This window comes from Coccinella septempunctata, chromosome 2 (assembly GCF_907165205.1).
Source record: "Coccinella septempunctata chromosome 2, icCocSept1.1, whole genome shotgun sequence".
Lineage (NCBI taxonomy): Eukaryota > Metazoa > Arthropoda > Insecta > Coleoptera > Coccinellidae > Coccinella > Coccinella septempunctata.
The window spans coordinates 5,125,737-5,147,147 of NC_058190.1; positions in this window are offsets into that span (position 1 = coordinate 5,125,737).

Below are 21,411 nucleotides of genomic sequence, written 5' to 3' on the forward strand. Positions count from 1 at the left end.
ATCTGAAGCACTGAATATTTCATACGAACGCGTACATCATATAGTTCACGTCAATTTGGACATGAGAAAAATTGCTGCAAAATGGATCCCCAAATGTTTGAATGTTGACCAAAAGCTTGCAAGGGTAGAAGCATCGCGTTCGATCTGTGCTCGGTTTGAAAACGATGTAGACTTCTTAAACCGAATTGTTACTATGGATGAGACTTGAGTACATTTCTACGATCCAGAAACAAAGCAACAATCGATGTAATGGCGACACTCTGGTTCTCCAAGACCTAAGAAGTTTCGTGTCCAAAAATCTGCTGGAAAAGTTCTCGCTTCAGTTATTTGGGATCGCCATGGAGTACCTAATCATGATTGATTTTTTGGATAAGGGTGGAAAAATAACCGGAGATTACTATTCGACAAGGTGTTTTGTTTTTGCAGGACAACGCCCCTGCACACAAACCTTATGTTTCCATGCAAAAAATTCGTGATTTAGGGTTTGAATTACTAGATCACCCCCCTAATTCACCAGATTTGACTCCATTTGACTATCATTTCTTTCCTCAACTGAAAAAAAGTAAAAGGTCATAAATTCGTAAATAAAAGCTGTGAAGGTCTGGTTTGTAGAGCAACAACAAACATTTTTTTTTGAAAGGTCTAGTGACGTTGCAGGTTCGCTGTAATAAATGTATCCAATTAAGAGGAGAATATTTATTTAAAGAGAGTACAATGTTCTACAGGTCAAACCCAACTACAGAACAAGGTAAACAAGAAAAAAAACCTAATTCATATATACAAAATAAGACAAGTGAGACAAAGTCAGGCAAAAAAGTATGACTTGATATCTGAGATGCTACAATGAAAAATATCCAAGTCAGGACAAACAGAGTTACAGGCACGACACAAATTATAAAGAGGTGAATATTTCAGTGTATTAGTTCTCGGTGTTGGCATGTAAAATGTGTTCTCCGCTCTGGAAGCAGGTCTCGGGATTAGAAAATTGAGATAACCAAGAATATAGGAATCTTTAACCATCCTACCGATCAACTCGTGCACGAACACAACGAACTGGCAGTCCCTCCGACATTTCAGACCCTTCATACCGTGTCTACTCAAAAGTAAGAATATGTAGAGTAATAAAATATTTTGACATTGAAATTATGTTTAGTTCTATAGTAGGCTGAGAATTTTTCAATATATCCTCGTAATTCTAACTTTTAAAAATCACGTCTTCTGAATGACCTCCACCAACTTCAACAAATTTTTCAATGAGTTCCTCGATTGTACCTGGACGACAAGAACTTAGGCTGTTGAATATCTCCACAGAAAAAAAACATCGGATGCCGTTAAGTAGGGGAACCTCGAAGGCCAAGGCAAATCTCCGAACCGAGAAAAGAGTCGCCCATTTCTCGCGGAACCCTCATTGAGTTTCTGGCTTTATGAACTGTTGCCCCACCTTGTTGAAGTAGTAAGGCTTTGTTTGCTAATCCTCGTCTATTTAACTTAGGAATGAGGAATGTCTCTAGCATGTTCTAGCGCCCGAATGTAACAGGCGCGGTTATTTTCATCCTCAAAAAAAAATGGATCAATAATGCCAAAAGATCCTACTGCAAACCACATAACAACTTTTGGATTATTGAGGTTCTGTGTAAAGATTTCACGATAATTTTCATTTGACCAGTCTCCTTCTTCTTCTACGTGCGGTGCCCCACCGGGCTGAACTGAGGCCTCGTGACCCATTGTTCGTCCGCTTGTAGTTGGAGAGACTCAAACTCTATGACATGCTGACAAAAATGCCACAAGTCGACAGAGAGGTGTCCCTCTCACCATAGGAGCTGTGGGTGTTCTGTTTCCTAGATGTGTCATCCTTAAGTCCCCAAGGTTGATACAGAAGAACAAAATGTGTTCAACCGTTTCCTCCGTGCTCCTGCACCAGCGGCACAGGGAACGGCTAGTCAGTCCCATTCTATTTGAGTGTTTGTTAAACAAATGGCCAGTCATTGCTCCAGTCACTAGACTCAGTTGTTTCCTCTCAAGAGCTAAGAATTTTTTGACCTCAGGCACAGAGGATGGTCTCTCAATGAGAAGCCTCGACTGTCTGAGACCACCTCTTATGCTCCATCCAGAGGAAAATTTCCTGTCCAGCCAACTATTAAAGAAGTTCTTGACAGATGTACGACAGATAGGCAGCGCCGGTCCCGGACCTACAAAAGCTGTGCGGGCTCCCTGCTTTGCAAGTATGTCTGCCTTCTCGTTCCCCCTAAGTCCTGCGTGAGCCGGGCACCAGATAACTTTCACAATGTTATCAGAACCTAGCTCCCGCAGAGCCTCTCTGCATTCCTTTACTAGGTGTGAGTTAACCCTTTCCTCAGAAAGGGATTTCAGGGTTCCCTGACTGTCACAACAGATATAGATGTGTTTTCCGGAGTACCCTCTGCGGATATTCTCCAGTGTGCAGGCTAGAACAGCATACAGTTCCGCTTGCACTATGGAACAGTCCCTCCCTAGGGGGATGGAAAGATTGAAACGAGGTCCCACAATTCCCACTCCAGTCCCTGTGGGCATCACAGAGCCATCGGTGAACCAAGTGGGACCTTCGGGCTCAAGAAGCCTGTTTGATGTAGACCATAGGTCTCTGTCAGGGACAATTACCCTGTAGGGTTCGGCAAAATAGAAGCTGGTGTCCGCGCGGTCCCCTCTATGGAGAAGGGATGCGTTGGCATCCCTTCTCCCATTTGACCAGTACCTGAAATTCTGTTCATTATTCCTGGCGTTCAAATATTTTTATTTTATTCGAACCGGGGTCGTGGTGGCACTATTAGTGTTTCGGGAACTGCGACCATGTAGATCTTTTGTTCTCTACCCTACTCATTCATAGGAACCCAAGGAGATCGTCAATGGTGTTGATAAAACCGACAACATCCTCAGGGGCCTTGGCTGTTACTTCATCAGTATCCAGGACCAGTTTCACCATATGAAACGTTCTTAGACCAGCCATCTCTAGACATTTGCATACCATGTGTTCAGCTGTTTCTGCTTCTGATCCACAGAGCCTACAAATCTCACATGCTGACTTCCCATAAGGTACAAATGATATTTGTACCGACGCGCGACGGTGCCCTGTCAACAATCCCACCATCATCTGAAGCTCAGCTCGTGACAGTTTTAGCAGTTTTCTGGTGTAGGTCGGTGAAATCATCACGAATTTCCTTGACTGAGTAAGTCCAAGAGTGTTTCTCCAGAGAGTTATTTTGTTGTTGAACTCCCATTGTTGGGCTGTTGCCTTATATTGGTATTTTTCAAGCCCACACAAAGGCACAGGACACAGGTCCTGCAGGTGGAAGGAAATAAAAAGATTAATTTTCATAGTTATGTATGTTATGAAGCAAATACATTTACGGATTACATTTTCCCAGAGGGTTTACATCATTTATATCTAAATTCAATATGTTTTTTCAAAAAAATTCACAGCTCGACCTTGCATACTTTTAAACACTTTTTTACGAACACTCAGTATGTGCTGAGGGTTTGAAATGAAGAAGAATTGAACAGAATTTAAAATAATTCAGAATCTCGGCAAGGGACAATAAAAATTATCACCGAAGGAATAAAAACAGGACCGCATTTCGAAAAAATGATATAAAATATGAATTCGTCCGGTTCCTATTCCCTTGTGACAAATATGCCATGCAAAGTGAAAACTGAATTCCTTAGAATGGGTTATGTAGTTTTTCGTGTCAATAACGAAATTTCTGTAAGGGATGTGAAAAATATAGATTTTGGAGCTTGAATGAAAAATCAGGATATTCTGAGTACTGCCCTGAAAATATTAATATTCCATAAATCACGATGATTCTGCATTCCATAAATCGTTTGGAAGAGCTTTCTGAAGTGAACAAACCCGTAAAGTTTGATCGAAATTGGACCTTGCATTCCAGAGTTATGGCTTTCGCAAATTTAGGCCAATATTCATGAATCACCCCGTATCTCCGAAACTAATAGAATTAGGATACAAAACAAGCAAGTTTTCTGAAAGGCCTGGATGACCTGCATTCACCATTGAGCTATGTCCAACGACTCATGAAACACCCTGTATACCAAAACGTCAATTATGTTCATCACATATTTTCCGAATAGTTTCGACATTGTGATAAAATACGTAATAACAGAAAATTTCACGTAGAACGGGCAACATAGCGTTGATTTAAAACCAAAAAATGTTTTGACAAGCGTCATAACCCCACATTTTCGTACTATACAGAGTGAAAAGTGTCAAATTTCCATGGCCAACCGAGTGCGAGTTACTGGATTATTAGGATTATAGATATACCTATAGTAAATATGTTGTGAACTATTGGCTACGCTACGGCGGCCTGGTAGGGTAGGACGCCAAAGGTATCAGGTTCGAATCCCTCCGTGGTGATGGATATTTGGTTTGTCTTGATAAACCTAATTTGATAAGAGATAATGTTGGCTAATGGAAACAATCACAAGGCAGGCTAGTGGGTAGTGGGCAGAAAAATACTTAAAATTTCATTGTAGAATCAACATTTAAATTTCGTATTGTAGCAACGTTACTTTCGATCGAATGGCAACGTTATATTCTCGTAGAATTTCCATTCCAAAAACATTGTCCGCTACGTTACTGTAACACAAGAACGAAAAGTATTTTCTAACGGCATTTTGCCGGTTTCTCAACGTAGCGTTACTTGAAGAACTAAACGTTACTTCCACGTATAATCCATTATCCATTCACTTTTATTGTAGCAGTCGGTTGGCCATGGAAATTTGACACATTCTACTCTGTATAGTACGAAAATGTGGGGTTATGACGCTTGTCAAAACATTTTTGGGTTTTAAATCAACGCTATGTTGCCCATTCTACGTAAAAGTTTCTGTTATTACGTATTTTATCACAATGTCGAATCTCCTCGAAAAATATGTGACGAACATAATTGAAGTTTATACAAACTAATTGAAGGCATACCAAATCCAGTTATTTGCATGGAAAATACAAGAGATCAGTATAATATCATAATATGCACTAGCATGAGAGTTAATGTTCGTTATCTTCTTTGGCTAAAGTTTGAATACGTTACATCAGTTGTAGATTTCAAAAATATCAACCCGATGATGAAAAGCATCTGCAGTGGTTGGAAATCGGTATCTCCCGAAGGAATAAACAGATAATTAAGAATGTTAAATTCTTGAACAAAAATCATCTTGCAGCAATATAAGTAAAAGGAATTAAAGGAAGTTTCAATCAAGATGAACTTCATCTTTGAACAAAAATTTCACATGAATAAACAATTAGCAGACAATTGGCTCGTATTTGTGGCTGTTCATCTTAATGCATTGAGATAATAATAATAATTAGGTATTTATTGGTACCTTAAGACATTTACAATGTATGGGACAAGTCAACTGAAAAATAGAAAAATCAATTTTCGAGAACTTATTCTACGATGACACGAAAATCGTGTAGTCAATTTTTCGCATTAATTCAAATAATGATAAAATTCTCAAATGCAACCACTTTTTTGGGTCTTCCAATAGAAGGAAATTCTTTGTCATCCTCTTCATTCACATGTGGAAATATTCAGCTGGAATATAAGTCGTTTAGATTCAGATGAAACATTATATAAATTCACTTACATTGAATATGTTCGCTACCGTCTGACGAATTGTGGATTTTAAAATATCAGGGTATAACTATTTGAATGAGCGAACCTGAATTCTAAATAACACTTCCTGAAGCCTTTCTCTTTTTTCAATCACTTTCGGCTTTTTCGTAATAAAAATTGATATTAGTTGTGGCAACGGCGTTATGACATTAACGCCAACCTTACCCCGTTCTAGTTACAAAAACTTGAGAAAATTATTTCATGGCCAACCGACTGCTAAAATAAATGTGAATGCAGTATATCTGTGTTTATTGGGCGATCACTGGTTTGACAGCTTTCACGAGAGCCCGATTGATTGTTTAGTTCACGTGAGCATCACCATCAAAATTTCTCCCTAATGTGAAAGATTACACACGAATTCTTCACGCACGATAACGCATTTTTTCGAAACGTTATAATTACAGTGCCGGAATGAATAATGAGCGGGAGAGTTGGTATCGGGGGTGCGCGTAGGCCATATGGTCTTTCAACTATACACCTAATTAGGCACATGGTACAGATTCGCGTTAGACCTCTATATAATCTCGCAAAAGTTTGACAAGTGCGTCTAGGGGTACACTATCACCCCATCAGCTCCATTGGCTGCGCTTCCATTCTCGAGTGGGGATTCTGTAAAACCTATGAATATAAAGTGCGGGAGAACATTACCATAATTGATTTCGAATAACTTCCTTATGTTTAAAGAGCGTGTAAATGCCAGTTAGTGGATAACATGAAAAACTGAGTGGGATGAGGATCGGGGACTTTCATATGCATTGATTTTTCATTACTCTTTCTTCAGCAGTTGCCGTAGTGTAAGACACTTGTAATGAGTAACGTATCATCTACAGGGTCTTTCACGAGGAACCTCACCCATATTTATACGGGAAACTACTGAACGTATTTTCATGAAATTCAGCACTTATAAGTATTTCACGATGCTGATGGAATCTAAAATATTTTCAAGGCATGAGCACCTCCAGTTTTTCCGGAAATGACGTCAACTTCCGTTTTTCAAATTAGAACACCATTTTTTTATTGCAGAAATAGATTCCTTAGAAAATTTCAAGTTATTTTGAGGTAACATTTTTCAGTTTTGGTTGGAAAATTTTCTCTGAGCGGGAAAATTCGAAAAAAAATTCGAAAATAGAGCTCCATTTTTATGGCAGATATTGAATCTTCGTTAAAAAATAATGTGAGTGTATGCATCACACCCTTATCCTAAAGTGGATATTTTCTGAGTTATTCACAAAAAACTGTTTTTTGTCTTGAATTTTCAGCTATTTCTTTTCCCTTCACGCCAAAAAGATGAAATTTTCAGGAACTGTTATTTGAACCATGTTTTAGATTTTACTACCCTAATATGCAAGAGAAAAAAGTTACAGGTAGTTCCTAAATAGATGGCGAATTTTGATTCGAATTTGTATCGGAAACCTCTTTATTTCAACTAATCGGCCATCGGTTTTCTCTCCAGTGATAAATAAATAATTCCTTATGAACCATATGCAAAAACTAACCATGTTTCACATTCTTTTTTTTTAATGATAGATATCATTAATTACATCTGCCAAATTCCTCTTTATTCAGTAGCATTTTGTGTTTACTATTAATTTGGTGATCATTCGTATTAAGTTATAAAATCGATCACTATGCCTAATTTTACCAATGAAGATTATTTAAATCTCCTTCTACTTCATGGAGAATGTAATAAAGTTGTAGATAGAACGATTCGACTGTTCATTGAGAGGTTTCCTGACCGACCCAGACCAACGAGAGATACCATTGACAGAACCATGAAAAACTTGAGAAATGTCGGATCTTTCGTTAAGAAAACTATACACAGAGAAAAAAGTGTAGTAGAAGATGAGAACAACGAAATTACAGTTCTTGGATATTTTCGTGTGAATCCTCAAAATTCTCTCAAAGATTCCGTGATTGATCTGGAATTATCTCAATCGAGTGTTTGGAGAATATTAAAAAAACATAAAATGCACCCATATAAATTCAATAGGGTACAGCATTTGAAGGAAACTGATTTCGTCAGGAGAACAGAGTTTTGCGAAGTTATGATGATTCGATTTCAAGAGAATGAAAACTTTTTGGACTGTATAATTTGGACAGATGAATCTAAATTCACAAATAATGGTTCTTTCAATAGGCATAACAGTCATTATTGGAATGAAGAGAACAACCACCACTTCAGACAATGGAACTTTCAAGAGACCTGGAGTTTCAATGTTTTTTGCGCCATCAAAAATAATGCAATTCTCGATGTTCACATTTATGATGGGACTTCAACTGGTAAGATAGAACACTACACATGTTTGCATTATTTAAAGAATGTTCTCCCTTAGGAGATAGATATTCTGACATATTGACTCAAATAATTGAGCCGCTAGTACAGAACCATAATGACTCATGGTATCAACAAGATGGCGCGCCTCCACACAATTCACTCAATGTGTCAAATATCCTCCACAGGCTATTTGAAGATTGATGGTTGGAGAACAATTGTCCACATCTTTGGCCACCACGTTCTCCCGATTTAACTCCTTTAGACTATTATGTTTGGGGTAGGATAAAAAAATATTGTCTACTCAACTCCCCTGACTGATAAAGAGGACTGCATAGAACGAGTCAGAAATGCGTTCAGGTTTGTTTAGATTTTTAGATTCATAGTTTTGAAACTCAATTTGGTTTTTAATCACTTTTGCAGATCTCTTCCTCCCGATGAAATAAGAAGAGCAGCGCACGAAGCATTCCTGAGACGTATAAATAAATGTCTAGAAATTAACGGTCAAAACTTTGAGCATCTTCTCTAGTTATAACTGCGAGAGTTTGAGTGAAAAATCTACAGCATGGTTCAAATAACAGTTCCTGAAAATTTCATCTTTTTATCGTGAAGGGAAAAGAAATAGCTGAAAATTCAAGACGAAAAACAGTTTTTTGTGAATAACTCAGAAAATATCCATTTTAGGGCAAGGGTGTGATGCATACACTCACATTATTTTTTAACGTAGATTCAATATCTGCCATAAAAACAATGGGGTTCTGATTTGAAAAAATTGATTTTTCACGATTTTGTCATCCCTAACTTTGAAAGCGATTTTTTCACCCCCTGTATCATGAATCGCGATTTCGATTTTCAAAGTGGATACATCAATCTTACATCTTATCCCAAAAATAAAAATTTTCCATCCAAAAACCTCGAAGTTATTCTTGTTTCAGCGGAGCTCTATTTTCGATTTTTTTTTCGAATTTTCCCGCTCAGAGAGAATTTTCCAACCAAAACTGAAAAATGTTACATCAAAATAACTTGAAATTTTCTAAGGAATCTATTTCTGCAATAAAAAAATGGTATTCTAATTTGAAAAACGGAAGGCTCATGCCTTGAAAATATTTTAGATTTCATCAGCATCGTGAAATACTTATAAGTGCTGAATTTCATGAAAATACGTTCAGTAGTTTCCCGTATAAATATGGGTGAGGTTCCTCGTGAAAGACCCTGTATAATGTTTAGGTACAATTTATCTCCGTTCACAATAAATTTATGAAACATCGTATGCACATGAGTGCATGTGTGAAAGAATTCATGACCTACTATTGAACAAACAAACATAAATATGGATTTTTCGGATTTTTGAGAATCTAAATTCAATACAGATTAGGTTTTGATACATCAATATATTCAGAAAAAAAAATGCAAAAATTTGACGTTAAAATATACAGCGTGTTTCATTTAAAAAATACCAAGTTTGTGCCCAATCTTAAAAAATATCACACATGGTGCACATAGACTTTTATGTAAAAATATCTTTTATAAGCACTTTCCATTTTTATTTTTATGAGTGAGTATTAAACTCAATTTGATAATACTCAATGTTTCTATCTTGTACAGGGTGTGACGTAATGAATGGATAATATGATATGGTGCCTGCGAGTAGAGAACCTTATGGCGGAAAAATATTTTTATGTTCAGTAAAAGTCCCACGGTTTTCGAGATATTGGAGATTTTCGAAAATTCAAGAAAATCACACCCTTCGCCACTCGTTTTGCAGGCAAGACTCCAAATGAAGGAATTTTTTCAAACTGTTTTTTGGATAGTGTTCCTTGATAGATGCGCTATAGAATTTAAATCATTATTTTTGGGACGCATGAATAGTATTTCATAAAAAAAAAATTGTATTGCTTATTTTTTTTTCCTATGTTCAAGCCAGCGTGGTGTAAAAAATAATATGGTAACCTGAGTGGCAAAGCAATAGAAAACATGTCTGTTTCACTGAGATTCTTTAATGGTATAACCCACTCTATTTCCAGCATTAAATACTAAATAAATTTCTATTACAATGAGTCAAGGCAGAGTTTGATGTAATCCTTTTTCTTTAGTTTTTGGCAACTGAAAGGCGACTTGCAAGCAGAATAAAGCAATTATTCATAAGAAGTTGTAAAGCATCTAGTAGAGCTCCTGATGCCCACTTTGAGCACTTTTTGTAAAACTCGATTCAATTAAACGGTATTGACAATTTTTTTTTCTTTCGTATTATTTCATTTTCAAGCCCTATAGTTATAAAGTTAATAGTTTAAGCGAATTTCAAGTAACGAAGTGAATTTTAGCACTTTTGTAATTAAGAAAAAGAGGTAATAATTAATTCCTATTACATTGAGTCAGGACCTTTGTTACAAAATGTTGAAATTTAATTCATAACTTGAAATTAATTTGAAAATATTGATTTCACAACGTTGGGGTTCAATAATAAAAGAAAACAGGATAAAATATAATTTTAAAATATAATAAAAATAATAAATATGTATTGAATTGGTGCCGGAAATCTAACATCTGATTTTAGATGTTTTTGAAGTGCTGATTCCAAAAATGCCACCAGATTTTTTCTATCAGCTCTAGTTTCTGAGATACACGTTACAGGTTAAATGGTATATTTTTTTCTGATAAAGGACAACAAATGTGTTCTTTTACATAGCGGTAACAAATATGGCTCAATTCCTATTAGTTATTCTACTACCATGAAGGAAGAATATGAAACAATAGCATTAGTTTTGAGAAGATTTAAATACGAAGAACATCAGTGGCAATTTGTGTTGATTTAAAAATGATTAACTTCCTCCTTGGACAGCAGAGTGGTTATACAAAATATCCTTTTTTTGTGCCTTTGGGACAGCAGAGCTAAAAATGAGCACTGGGTTAACAAAAATTGGCCTTCAAGAGATGTCATGATTCAAGGAATACAAAACGTGATCAACGAACCTTTGGTTTCAAGAGGAAAAATCTTACTTCCGCCCTTGCATATCAAGCTAGGCCTAATGAAGCAATTTGTGAAGGCTTTAAATCGAGATGGAAATCGTTTTGGGTATTTGTCACGTAAATTTCCTGGCATTAGCACGGAAAAACTAAAAGCTGGTATATTTGATGGTCCCCAAATAAGGCAACTTGTTGAAGATCTACAATTCAAAACATCAATGAACGAGACTGAATCTAACGCTTGGAGTTCATTTGTTCAAGTAGTACAAAATTTTCTTGGCAATCATAAAGCAGAGAATTATGTAAAATTAGTGGAAACTTTCAAATTTTAATATTCTCGGCTGTAACATGAGTATAGAAGTTCACTACCTCCACAGCCACCTAGATCGTTTTCCAGAAAACTTAGGTGATTGTAGTGAAGAAGAGGGGGAAAGATTCCATCAGGATATTAAAACTATGGAAGATCGTTATCAAGGACGATGGGATAGCCACATGATGGCGGACTACTGCTGGAGCCTTCAGCGAGACTGCCCTAGTAAACTCCATTCTAGAAAATCGTATAAAAGAAAATTTTTATGTGATTAGTGACTAATGTAATTATGTAAATTAAGTTTTTGCAATAAATACTTAAATCCATGTGTCTTTGTTTTTTTTATCTGTCAATAGTAATATTATATATTATAACAGTTATAACGTAAATTATATACACAATTTTTTTTAAAAATCTCAAAAACTAGATCTGATAGACAAAATATGAGAACTTTTTGACATTCTGCATCCAAAAATTACTCAGGAACAGTTAAAAAATCGCAGGCACCAAAATGTGTATTGGCCTGTAGCTGAGATACAGTTTAGTCTCAACCAAAAATGGGACACAGTGTACTGTTTGCCCTGTACTTTTCGAAATATGTAAACGTATTTCTTGGACATAACGACTCGGCATATTCCTTCAGCAACATCATTCTTCCATTAGCAACGGCACATTCTGTATAATGGCGAAATTTTTCGTGTGCCATCAGCCACAAACAGATCTAAAATTCCAAATCCTCTGACATTGCTTCGTTATGATGGCACGAATCTCTCCGGAAAGCAGCGTCGGTGTAGCTTTTTCAGGAGATCCTAAGGTAAATGCAGCTCGCGATATGCATATTTGATACGATTTTAATGTGTCTGGAGTCGTAAGCCTCTTATGTGGCATTCGGGCTGCTGTTGCACTCGCCTATGAATAAATTATATCAAATATCTATCAGAACACGACGACGCAAAGCCGATCAGATTGGTCCTTTGATGTATTTGTTGCCGTTTTAGCGCAACAGTAAAACTCTCGGGCTACGATATTTATATTGCTGTAGCCTGACATATTTTCCTGATTTTCCCCATGGATATTTATTCGATGGAAGTTTGATGTCGAGAGGAGTTCGTGGATTATTCGTATCCGACGTTCTTCAAGTTAAAAAAAGGATGTTGAATATATGAGACCGTATCGAACATATTCAATGAATGTGAATTTATATTATGATTCATCTTTGAGAATTCAATTTAATGGTGATTCATAACTATTTGGACAAAGGCTAAGGGCAGATTGTTTGGACCGAAATATAGCGATAGGACCAAATATACCTCAATAAAACATTGCTGTGGAAAAAGATAGAGGGCGTTAAAGTTGAAGTTTTCACAAGGGGACAGAATAATATTTTCTTCGAAGTTCGAGAGTCCTTTATTAAAAGAATTAGAAAAGGCATAGAAGTCGGAGGAGGTCACGTAGAACATTTAATTAGGGTTTATTCCTTTTATGTTACATTGTTTTCAATTATGCTTCATCGTCGAAATAAATGAATAAAATAAATAAATCGTTACTTCAAATCCCCTTCCGATGCTCTGAACTGTTCAATTGTGTTTTCTTAAAAGCGAATGAAAAAATTTACAGTGAAAATATTAGCAAAAAACGAAAAAAAAATTCAACTTTAACGCCCTCTATCTTTTTCTACAGCAATATTTAATTGAGGTATATTTGGTCATATCGCCATATTTTGGTCCAAACAATCTGCCCTTAGCCTATGTCCCAATAGTTATGAATCACCCTGTAAATACAGCTAAAATTAGCTGAATGTTTCCACACAATCAGAAAGATTGTGAATGAAGAGGATTCTGGATTACAAAGAATTTCCTTCTATTGGGAGACCTAAAAAGGCATTTGAACACTTTATTTTTAGAAAACATGTGGATGATGTGGATAATAGGCACAGAAAATATTCCAGAAGAAAGCCATACGAATAATGGAAAGATTAACGTTTGGAGAATCGTGTAGAGGACACTTAAGAAAGAATGCTATTTAACGCTATATGCCTTGTATATTTAAGAATGTTTGATATTTCTGTTTAAACACAAAGATCAGTTGTCTTAACGTCTTAATCTCAAAAGGAAATATATATCATACGAGAACATTATCATATAATTAGCCCAAAAACAATCTGAATACACCCACTTTGTGTTTCGAATATACAGGGTGTGGCGTAATGAATGGATAATATGGAGCCTGCGGCTAGAGGACTCTATGGCGGTTCAGAAAAATTTTACGTTTAGTAAAAGTGCGTTAGTTTTCTAAATATTGGAGATTTTCGAAAATTCTAGAAAATCACACCCTTAGTCACTTGTTTTGCGTACAAAACTCCAAATGAAGCAATTTTTCCAAACTGTTTTTTGGATAGTAACCAGGAGGATAGATGCGCTATCGAATGTAAATTATTATTTTTGGGGCGCATGAATAGTTTTTCATAAAAAAAGATCTAACTCAAATTTTCAACCCAGCGTGGTGTAAAAAATAATATGATTACCTGAGTGCCAAAGCAAAAGGAAACATGCCTGTTTCAATGAGATTCTGAAATGGTATAACTCATTCTATTTCCAGCATTAAATACAAAATAAATTTTTATTACAATTATTCAAGGCAGAGTTTGATGTAAGCCTTTTTCTTTAAAAAGCAAAATAAAGCAATTATTCATAAGAAGTCGTAAAGCCTCTAGTAGAGCTCCTGATGCCCACTTTGAACACTTTTTGTAAACTCGATTCAATTGAACAATATTTTAAAATTGGTTTTTTTCTCTCGTGTTCTTTCATTATTGAGCCCTATAGTTATAAAGTTAATAGTTTTTAAGCGAATTTCAAATAACGAAGTGAATTTTAGCACTTTTGTAATTAAGAAAAAAGCTAAAAATTAATTTCTACTACATTGAGTCAAGACCTTTGTTGCAAAAATCCTGAAATTTAATTGATAACCTGAAAATATTGATTTCACAACGTTAGGGTTAAATAATAAAAGAAAACGAGAAAAAATAACAATTTTAAAATATGGTTTCATTGAATAAAGTTTCACTAATGATGTTTAAATTGGCCTCCATGAGTTCTGATACATGCTCTACAGTCTACACTTTCATCATAGCATTGCATATAACAAATTTTAAAATGAGTATCGTTTCATTGAGTTTAATTTTACAAAAGATGCTCTAAGAGGCCACCATGAGCTTCAATACATTCTTATAGATGATTGCTTTATTCTGCTTGCATTTCTCATTTTAGCTGCTAAAAATTTCAGAAACAGTGTTTACATTAAACTAGGCATCAACTGATTGCAATAGGAATTTATTTTGTATTAAATGCTGATAATACAGAGAGTTATACCATTTCGGAATCTCAATGAAAAGGACATGTTTTTTCTTGCATTGGCTCTCAGGTAACCACTCTAGGTTGAACTTATGAAAAAAAATAAGCAAAACGGAAGAAAAGTTGAATCAGATCTTTTTTTCATGAAGAACTATTCAGGCACCTTAAAAATAATTAATTACATTCGATAGATCATCTATCCAGGAATACTATCCAAAAAACAGTTTGAAAAAATTCCTTCATTTGGAGTCTTGCCTGCAAAACGTGTGGCGAAGGGTGTAATTCTCTTAAATTTTCGAAAATCTCCAAAATCTCGAAAACCAAGGCACTTTTACTAAACGTGAAATATCTTTTTCTGAACCGCCATAGAGTCCTCTACCTGCAGGCTCTATATTATCCATTCATTACGCCACACCCTGTATGTTGTTAGTCAAGTTGTCATAATTATGAGTAATGTTTTTCAGTAGAACTTGTCATAGTTATCACTGTATATCTTGAAATAAAATTTGGTGATATGAGAAGTAGATTTGGCCCTCAATTGTAAAAGGTATACCCATATTTGATCTGGAAATCAAACATCACTTTCAGCACAATCTATAAACTATTCAGACTGTTCAGACAGAGTACAGTTGCTTGAAATTTTTCAAAGAATGGTTTCAAGATATACAGAAAATCGAAACACTGAACTTTTCAACAGAAATTTTTTTAATTCATTATTGAATATAATAATAATAATAATATGGAACTATATAATATGGAAAAATTTGCTGCTTTTTATTGGCACTATTTGATTTCTTTTCTTATTCAACTTTTGTTTTTTTGAATTGAAGATCTCTATTTATTTCACTTAATCTGACTGAAGATGATCACAAGGCATTTTTGCAGAATATCTCCCTTCCTCTACCTCTAATCGTTTCTGTATTCATAATGAAAGTTGTAGATAATAAAATTTTATACCACTTTTGTTTGAAGCAATTTTTCATCCCCACAACCGTTTTCGAGTTATAGGGTGATAAGGGCGAGGAGCTTAGCCACACATGCGAAAGGCCAAGGTCAATGTAGAAACTCAGTCTAATGTAGGTACATTAATCGCCATATATCTCAAAAACGTTCAAAGGTAGAGAAAATTGCTTCGGACAAAATTGATGGAAAATGTTATGCTCTAAAACTTTTATGATGAATCTCCTCTCCCAGGAGAGGAGATGATCCAAAAAAGCTGATTTTGTGTATTCCCAATACATAAACTGCTGAAAAAAAAACTGTCATTGAGCTGTTTTTCAATTGAATTAGAAATCCTCTCAACTATGGGATAATCATAATTCTTAAGCCAATTTCGATAAGAAGTCACTAACATCCTTGAAAATCCACACAAGATGGAAATTTAAAATATTAAAATGTGGGCAAGTGATAATTCCACGCATACTACCGAAACAAATGCTTCCACCCACTTAGGCCATCAAGGTATCGATGCGTATCGTAAATCGTAGTGGAATACGCTCAATCAGATTCACCCCTAGTCATGGTTTCATTTCCTGAACGGACATCTGTTGGTGCACAATGACGTCAATGCAGCTGGTAGACCACCACGTCTAAAATCATAGATGGGGAAATAGTAATAGTTCATCGATACCGATATAGTAAATACTTCCATGGAAGATACGAGTGGAAGAGGGTGAAAACGAAAGGTGTAAACTTCCTATTAATAAAGAGGCAGTGCGTATTTCCACACAGGAACAAATCGGTTGTGAAGCGAGAATCATCAAGTAACATCCATATGCACTCAACAGAAAGTGACTAAATTGAAATACACCAACTGACAGAGGAACTGCAACACCCAGAAGAAGCTGTTTAAATTTTTATTATTTTTTTTTCGTAAAACATAGATAAAAAAGCAAGGAGTAAATGATTAAAATTTGGAGAAAAAAATCGTGAAGGTTTTTTATGTGAACATTTTTTGTTACTTATATTGTAGTAGTTTTTTGCAAATTTATTAAAGTTTACAACAAACCAGCTGTTTGAGGAGATCCAAAGGTGATGTTCAGTTGTTAAAATACCTAGAGCACGTGTACTCAGAATTTATCGCCAGCTAAGTGAGAAAGAGGTCGAATTATTATTAGTCTACGGTTGTTATTTCGAAAAATCGCTAACCGTACGAACAGAAATCCAACTATTGTTAAGACATGTTGTCAAGCGTGGTTTAATAATGCCTAAAATCGAAGAAGAGTAGGCACCGGACGTCAAAGGGGCACTAATGAAGTTCAAGATCGGCGTCTAAGACTTATGGCCATTAGAGATCGATCTGCGACAACTCGATCTTTGGCTGATGAGTGGTTAGGAGAACAAGGCCATCCTGTAACTGTTCGAACGGTTTACCGCCGTATAAGGTCTTTTGGATTGCAGCGTTATCGACCCCATCTTGTGTTACCTCTCACTGTTGAGCATAGCCGGCAACGATTACAGTGGTGCAGAGAACGACAACATTGAAATGTGGAATGGCATCAGGTCGTCTTTTCTGATGAATCTCGATTCTCCTTGGATGCACATGATGGCCAAAGAAGGGTTAGATGACGTCGAGGAGAACGACGTGAACCTCATTTCGATGTTGAGCGTCATGTACACCGGACAGTAGGCGTTATGGTATGGGGTGCTATTGCACATGGAAGAAGGTCACCTTTAGTCTTTATTCGAGGTAACATGACAGACCTTCAAGAAATAGTAGAGCCATATGTTCTCCCTTACTTTAACAGGCTCGAGAATCCAATATTTCAGCAAGATAATGCTCGACCTCATGATGCCAGAGTTAGTTTAAACTTTTTTGAAGCGACCCATGTGAATCTTTTGCCATGGCCGCCCAGATCCCCCGATCTTTCGCCCATTGAGTATGTTTGAGAAATCATGGGTAGAAAGCTTAGAAATTTACCCCAGCCCCCACGGGCTTTGACGGCTCTGATACATGAAGCATTTCTTCATAAACTTCTTAGGGTTTTCACTCCCAATCTCTGAATTCCACATATTTTCAATTAGATGATATTTTCTATAAACAAAAATTTGGTATGGCTATGGGTTCTCCTTTATCACCAGTAATGAGTGACATATTCATGGAATCTTTCGAACAAAAATATATAGACACATACCCACTAAAACCAAAGACTTGGTGGCGATATGTAGACGATATTTTTGTGATTTGGCAACATGGTAGAGATGAACTAGAGAATTTTTTTGATCATATTAACAACAAAGAACCTACAATAAAATTTACAATGGAATTAGAGCAGGATAACAAAATTTCATTCCTAGATGTTTCAATAAAAAAGTTTTCGAATTATTTTGAAACGAGCGTATACCGAAAAAAGACACATACTAATAGATATTTGAATTTTTATTCCAATCACCAAGTAAGTGTCAAAAGAGGTATAATTATAACACTTTATGATAGAGCTAATTTAATTTCATCTACACCCGAAATTAGAAATAATAAAGTTGACTTCATTAAACATTTTCTTAGGGATAATCAATACCCGGAAAATTTTATTGAAAAAACAATATTAAATTTAGAGAGAAGAATGACTAACCAAAATCGTAATAATGATCAGGAACAACTAACAAACCGTCAAGAACAACCGAATTTATTGAATGTAATTCCTTATGTTAATGGCCTTTCAGAAAAAATAAGAAGAATCGGTTCGAAGTTCAACATACGAACTGTTTTTAAAACGCAAAATGATTCAAGATCTATATTAACAAAAACTAAACCTTCGAACGAAAAACAAAAATCAAAGAATTGTATTTACAACATACCCTGTATTTGTGGTAAAACTTATACAGGTGAAACGTCCTGACCTCTAGAAATAAGAAAACGCGAACATAAAAATAATATTAAAAATAGAGAAATTAATCGATCACATTTGTTCTAATACGGGAGACCACATGATAGATTGGGACAACACTAAAATTTTAATGACGGAACCAGACCATTATAAACGAAAAATTAAAGAGTCTACGTGTATTCTATTAGATCAAGATAATAATTCGGCAAATGGTTCGGTAGGAATAGATCATATTTGGATCAATTTACTAAAGAAGGAACTGTCATCCGGTAATTTCAAAATTAAATGAATCAACGTTTCTATGCAGTCTCTGTTTCTATGTATTGACAATTAATGTCAAACAAAAGCCACAATTCAGAAGATTTTCGAAAATAGATTTTTCGTCTGATGAAGGAGTCTGATATAGACTCCGAAATGTTACAACTTAAAATTATAATTTCAACGTTATTTAATTTCAGTTCATTGTCAGGCAAAAATTTTTTCTAGTTAATTTGCTCCTGTCAAATTAGTGCAAGAATTTACGTAGGAGCAAATCGTTGATTTCATTTTTAATTGATTTTGTTTCAGAGATTGAAGACCCTAAAAAGTTTATGAAGAAATATCTACGTTTTACCAAGAAAAATTTAAAATTTAAACAGATCCTTCTATGTGTAACAGTTTCTTTGTCAGTTAGTTTAAAAATTAATGGGTCTTTGCATAGGTCAGACAAGTCTTAGACGACATTAAAATTTATGAGCATCTGAAAGACAGTCTGGGCACTATCGATAATACTAATATATTTTTTTAAATGATGTGCAATTCAATTTAAATTGAAACTGAAAAACACTCTGTGATGTCAAAGCGAAAAGTCCGCTATAATATATAATATAAAAGTTCAGCGAAAGTCAGGAAGTTATGGTAGGTCATTAAAACCATCAGGACCTCAGTTCACATATCTTTAGGTCAATATCTGATCTTCTTTCTGAAAGAGAAAAAACTTGATGATCTTCTAATGAAAAGAACAGCCGGACAAAATTATCTTGGTGATGTGATGTAGAAAGATCTCTGAACCAAACAAGAGCAACCCTCAGTCTTTTTAGAACCACAAGGAGTAATTTGCATCAGAAGGGATACAATACATATAGAAAATATCACAAAAATAACTGCTGGCCCTTGACAAATGTTCACGGCCGCCAATAACGGACACATGCCAAATATCGTATCAACTGGGTTCTACCATAGAGTATATATATACTCCATTCACTTTTATTTTAGCACTCGGTTGGTCATGGAAACTTGACACATCCACTCTTTATAGAGTACGAAAATGTGGGGTTATGAAGCTTGTCAAAACATTTTTGGGTTTTAAATCAGCGCTATGTTGTCCCTTCTACGTAGCTAAAAGTCTCAGTATTTACGTATTTTGTACTTCGGAAAATATGAAGTTGAAAATATGTGAAGAACATAATTGACGTTTATAAAAACTGATTGAAGGCATATCAAATGTAGTTATTCGCATGAAGAATACATGAGATCAATTCTTAAATATATTTATTTTTGCTATGGACGAAAATTGAATTATTGACACATAAAATGCAGTAGATTGAGGAGAGTTAATGTTCGTTATCTTGTTTGGCTGAAGGTTGAATATGTTATATCAAAAGTAGATTTCAAAAAAATCAACCCAAAGATTAAATGCATTTGATGAAATGTTTGGGAATGTGGGTATCTCTCAAAGAAATTAACGGATAATTACAAGAATATTAAATTCTTCAACAAAAATCATCTTGCATCAATGGAAATGAAAAGAATCAAAGGAAGTTTCAAGAAAGAGGAACTTCACCTTCAAAAAAAAATTTCACATGAATTAAAAAATAACAATAATAATTTGATATAATTATACAGGGTGATTCATAACGATTGGGACATAGGCTAAGGGCAGATTGTTTGAACCAAAATATGGCGATAGGACTAAATATACCTCAATAAAATATTGCTGTGGAAAAAGATAGAGGGCGTTAAAGTTGAATTTTTTACAAGGGGGTAGAATAATATTTTCTTCGAAGTTTGATAGTCCTTTATTAAAAGAATAAGAAAAGGCATAGAAGAGGAGGCCACGTAGAACATTTAATTTAAGTTTATACTTTTTATGTTACAGTGAAATTATCAGCAAAAAACTAAAACAAAATTCAAATTTAACGCCCTCTATCTGTTTCCACAGCAATATTTTATTGAGGTATATTTGGTCCTATCGCCATATTTCGGTTCAAACAATCTGCCCTTAGCCTATGTCCCAATAGTTATGAATCACCCTGTATATTTTCATTGATCCCGTAAAACATTTGCAATATATAGGACAAGACATATGAAGAATTATTCTACGATGACATTTATCGGAAATCCTGTAGTAACATTTCGCATTCGTTCACCCTAAAATAAAATTCTCAAATGCCACCACTTTTTCGGTTAACTCAATGGCAGGATATTCCTTGTTATCCTCTTCATTCTCAATCTTTCTGATTGTGGAAACATTCAGCTGAAATATAAGTCGTTTAGATTCAAATGAAACTTTATTCGAACGTCGAAGCGAGCGGTTGTGCATGTGTGTGCCTAACGATTTCTTTTAAAGAATATGTCGAAAACCTCATACAATTTGCACCTAAAAGGCCAAAACGATAGCGAGGACTCTCATCTTAGTTCAGTGATATCTGCTCTGAAGGATTTTATTGAAGAAAAAATAAACACAGCCACAGCTGAGTTAAGATCTCACATTCGTATTTTGGAAACGAAAATCGACGATCTACAGAATAAAAACGAGCGATTGTTGGCACTGCATATGGCTGAAGTTAATCATAACACAGTTCATCTGGACCGTAAAGAAGCTGATAAGAATTCATCTTCGGATCCCACATCCACCAGAATGATGACTAATGCGGTGTTGCTGTCGTCTCCTCGACCACCGACTTCGGATGCTGGGGGAAAACCTGAGAAATCCAGGGTACGAAAGCCAGCGAAGGCATCCGGTAAGGGAAATGTAATT